Source organism: Trachypithecus francoisi, unplaced genomic scaffold (genome assembly GCF_009764315.1).
Source record: "Trachypithecus francoisi isolate TF-2019V2 unplaced genomic scaffold, Tfra_2.0 Lachesis_group20, whole genome shotgun sequence".
Lineage (NCBI taxonomy): Eukaryota > Metazoa > Chordata > Mammalia > Primates > Cercopithecidae > Trachypithecus > Trachypithecus francoisi.
Window position 1 is genome coordinate 3,667,073 of NW_022681466.1, and position 5,025 is coordinate 3,672,097.

A 5,025-nucleotide genomic window follows, 5' to 3' on the forward strand; every position below is an offset into this window, starting at 1 on the left:
AGACCTGTGTGGACATCTTGGTCTTGATGCTCACCTTTCTTCTGATACCAGTGTCCCTATTTTTCTCTGGAAAACCCAGTATCAATCTTGCCCTGGAAGGCACCTAACCCATGCCTGGCCAGTCAGCACATCCCTCAGGCTGCAGGGATTGGTTCATGAATCTAGAGAGGTGGCTCATTCTGCTGGACATGGGGGTGTGAGCCCAGGAGCCTGGAGGGAGAACCTGCCTGAGAATCAAACCAATGCAAAGAGCAAAACTCAAAGATGTTGTGTCAGGTAGGAAGGCCATGCTAAGCTGAGGTAACAAATAAACACAATTATTGTTATTATTACTGTGTAGCTTAACGTAATAAAGGTTTATTTCCCCCTCACATAAAGTCCAATGTGGGTCAGATGATTTTCCAGGGCAACTCTCTTCTGCTGTTCCTTAACTTGGGAGTTCAGGCACTCTCCATCTGTAATGAGGCCGTCTCAACATGTGACTTTCAGAGTTCCTGAAGTGGGAAATAGACATAATACACTAATTTTATCGGCTAGAAGTTGTCATGTGACTTGCCTAAACTCAAAGGGACAGGGAAATATGGCTGTCCAATGTGGCCCAGAAGGTAAGAACTACTCAAGAATGAACCCCAAAGGTCTCCACCACAGATGGAGGGAAATAAAGTAGTTTAAATGATTTAACATGATTTAAATCTCTAGATCAAGCTGTGCCTGAAGGAGTTGTGGTAGTTCTTAAATGAGTCAATGGATTTCTTTTTTTAAGTCTAGCTTAAGTTTAGCTTTTTTCTCATTTGCAATTGAACAAATCCCACTTGAAAGGAACATACCTAGTCCTCACTCCCTGGCTGACTCCAGCATCTCCCTCCTCCCAGTCTAAATACCACCCACTATGGGCCTCTGCCCTTCTACTCACTAAGGAGAACTGCAACACACATAAACATAAATGTTCTAGATTTTCCTAGGAACTGTCTTTTCAGTTGCTGTGAAGGCCAAATGGTACATGAGAGAGTAAGTCACTTAGGAGAAAATAAAAGTCCGTGCTAAAAATAGCCTTCCATCTTGCAAATGAGTAGGGTTCCCCTGAAGAAAAGCTAGGACTTCTGTAGAACGCCGTAAAGTTAGCTTTCTGAGATACTTTGGAGAAAGTGGCCACATCTGTCCTTAGACTGGCAGCAGCAGCAACAGGTGGCTTGACCTCCTAGGGACTTTACTTGAAGACTCTGGCTGGAGAGAGGAGACCTGGATTCTGGTTTAATCTTTGCCATTGACCAACTGGCTAACCTTGAGCAAGTCATTTATCCTCCCTGGGCCTCAGTTTCCTCATCTGTAAAGTGAGTATGTTAAAGCAGGCAAGGTCTAATATCCCTGTCTTCTTTATGCCCTGGATTTCTGTAAGATCCCATTTCCGCATGCAGATGCTCAGAATATGGCTCAGCAATTGTCCTGCTGGTCACAACCAGCAGGAGTGAGTGTGCTGGTTGAAACTCTTCCCAGAACTTCCCAGGCAGAGTGGCTGCACACTGTGTACTAGCTGGGTAGACACTGGGTAGACAAAGGATCTCAGAAAGCTAACTTTATGGCGTTCTGCAGCAGTCTATCTTTCCTTCAGGGACACCCCATTCATTTGCAAGGTGGAAGGCTATTTTTAGCACAGACTTTTATTTTATCCTAAGTGACTTACTCTCATGTACCATTTGGCCTTCCCAGTGGCTGAAAATCATATTTGAAGAACATTGGACTGGAAGCCAGGAGACCTAAGCTCACATACCACTTGTTTCATTGCCTTTGACAAGTCCTTTAAATCTCTCTGGACTTAAGTTTCTCCATCTTTCATGTTGGAATGGTGATTTGTGCTTCCTTCAGAAGATCAAACAATCTTCTAGAGGCCTCGTTGGGCTTCGAGTCACGTGACATGGTTTATCACTCTGACATCTTCTAGCTATGAGACCTTGAGCATGTTGTAATCTCCCCACACCTTAAGGTCTGTAAATAAAAATACCAACCATTAACTTAACTGATGGCTTTCTCTGTGTTTCTCTACAACCTCATGACATAGGCACTATTATCAACTCTATGTTTCAATGTCCTTTAACCTCTCAAAGCTGCAGAGTCACAGAGCAGGTTGCAGACCCGTATTCCAACCCAGAGCTGTCTGGCCCTAGTCCCTGCTCCACACCACCCTCCCTGCTTCCCTGACATGGACAGTGAATGAGGATGGGTACAGAGAAGCCCCAAATGCTACAGAGGTGTCTCATTCAGGTTTGTATCACCCTTCATCCCTAGAAACGTAATTGAAATGTAGTATAGTCTCAGAGACCTTGTGATGAGTGAGTGATTAATGGGTGCGTAGATGGATAAGAAAATAGATATGTTATAAATGGAAAACAATATGGCGCTATGCAGATGCCCAAATGTATGCGCTGATCCAGGTGCAGGGAGTACCAGGGATATGGTGATCAGGTGTGCTTGGGGTTGGGATATGGAAGTGGCCAAGTTGAAGGGGCCCAGACCACCACACACCAGAGGGGCTGGGGTTTCTTCCTCTATTACTCCACCAGTGGCTCAGAAGGTCCAGACATGTGCCCAGAGTAAGAAAGTCATCTAATTAGAGCTCTGATGCTAAATCGCATGAGGGCCTTCCCTGGAGCTCAGGATAGAGGGCTGGGAATGAGGCATACAGAGCTGGAGAAAAAGGGCTGTCCACCCATCACTCAGCCATCTGGGTCCCATGCCTGAAATGAAGGGGACTCCTCAGCTCTTTCAGGAAATGTCAGCAGCCAAAACAATGTCTTCCTTGTCTTCCTTCTTGTGTTTTCACTCCTTCTGCATGCCCCTGTGGCCCAGGAATATATAGATTCGTCCATCCAATTTTGAGTACCTGCTATGTGCCAGACACTGCTCAAAGGGTCTGGGATATCCTTAAATAAAAACAACCAAAAATCCCTGCCCAGGTTCACCTTGTGTCTGATCACAAAAGCAAACCCTGCCCACCACTGCCAGAATTGGTATCATGGGGAGTCCTCTGCACTGACCATCTGATTATCTTGCCCTGAACAAAGGATCAGAGCAATGTTTAAATGCTGGGCTGGGTCCTGGAATGAACTCACATCTCTGGAGAAGACCTTCAACATGGGAGAACCAGCTGGTGCCTTCTTCTAAAAGAAAGGCAAAGGTCTTGAACTTCATGATTCCTTGCAAATCCCAGTCTAAGCCATTCAGCAGCAGGAAATATGTGCACCTGGTGAGGTCTCCTGCGTGGGTCTGCGAAAAGAAGGAGGCAGGTTGATAGCCACCAGTTGTCCAGATGAATTCACTCAGTATTAATGCTGGGTACTGACTAAGTCCATGGTCCCTTGCTAGATGCTGAGACAGCCACTGAAGAAATGAGAGGCTGTTCCTACCCTCCACGAACTTCCAAACGAGCTGACAATTGGATGGGCTGAAGAGGTTAGGAAAGCTGTTTGGTTAGGGGTAAAAAGAGGGATAGGATAGGCAGAGGGAAAAACCAGGACCAGGTTGGATGTGATGCTGAGAACATGCACAGCCCAGGTATAGCAGCAGGGAGCTTATATTCATTCACTCACTCATTCGTCCATTTAGTCAATAAATATTTGTTCCATACCTCTTCTATCCCATTCTGCTAAGCTCTGCAAAAAACTTGGTGAGCATTATCCACATCATTTCTAAACTGATGGTCCCAGTGGGAGAGACACGCATTCATCAAATAATCACACATTATTTCTTTGAAGGAGAAATACAAGACATATCAAGAGAACCATGTATGTTGTTGTGTGTGTATGCATGCATGTACACATGTGGTGGTTAGAGACTGGTGGTAAGGAGACAGTTTCTGCAAAGGGAACAGCTTTTGCAAGATGTCCTGAGATAGACAGGGATCTAGTCCAGTAGGTGGGCTGAAGAGAAGCAACTAGAGGTGAGGGCAGGAATCAGCAGAGTCCAGGCTGATGGTACAGGTCAAGTCGAAGGTTTTGCTCTGGTCCTAAGGAAAGGGCAGCCAATAAAAGGTTTATACAGCAAACAACTAGGCTGTGATTTGTGCTGGAGAGATGTCATGCTGAGGGGTTGGGAGGTAAATTCACATTTCCTTCATTTTATGAAGAATTTGCAAAACCTTTGAGCCAGAAAAGTTCATTTTCTGTTCTCTCAGAGGCCGTATAGCAGAATGGTTATGAATCCAGGAATTTACGGTGAAGATTCCAATCCTACTTTGGATAATCAATAATAAATTATGCCTAAGTCCCATGTTTCTCACAGGGCTTTTGTGAGCATTTAAATGCAAACATATGTACATGTGAGCAGTATCTCTAGCACTTATAAGCACCCAGCTATTTACAACTATTTTTCTTGGTTCTCCTTGCACCTTGAGTAAAGAGATGCTGAGCTGTATCATAAGTTTCAGTAGAGTTTGACCACTCTTAGGACCATCTTTCACTGAAGAACCTTTGGCCTATTGCTTTCTTGCTGAAGTTTAAATGTTTCCAGTTTCTTTTTGAGAACAGCTGGTCCCAATCTACTAAATAACCCCTTTGCACACTTGAAGACCATTATTAAGATTCCCTTTGGCCATAAACATATGAAGAAGTGTTTAACATATGAAAAAAATGTTTAACCTCACCAGTAATCAAAGAAATTCAAATCAAAACAACAAAATGCAATTTTTGCCTATCAATTTGGTAACTTTTTAAAATGATAGTGCACAGTGCTGGTGAGAGTAGGGTAAGGTGGCAATTTCGTACATTGCTGGTGGGAACATAAATTGGTACAATCTTTCTGGAAAGCAATTTGGCAATATGTTATCAAGACCCTGAAAATTGTCCTTACCCTTTAACCCAGTAATTCCACTTCTGGGAATCTATCTCAAGGAAATGATCAAAGAATCAGACAAAAATTTCTGTTCAGGCTGTTTGATATAGCAAACAATATTTTGAATTAGGAATAACCAAAAATTACCTAGAAGTCAAATGGTGTCGTGACATATATTAAAAAGTTATTAAAAGTCATGTT

General features: G+C 43.6%; 1 long non-coding RNA gene across 1 annotated transcript; it reads right to left on the reverse strand.

Annotated features, from left to right (window-relative positions):
- Window positions 1-337: 337 nt before the first annotated feature.
- On the reverse strand, window positions 338-3,255 carry LOC117066465. Its single transcript, XR_004430347.1, has 3 exons — window positions 3,108-3,255; window positions 1,769-1,983; window positions 338-494 (listed from the first exon to the last, which is right to left on the reverse strand). It is a non-coding gene; the product is annotated as an uncharacterized LOC117066465 (long non-coding RNA).
- Window positions 3,256-5,025: the final 1,770 nt, after the last annotated feature.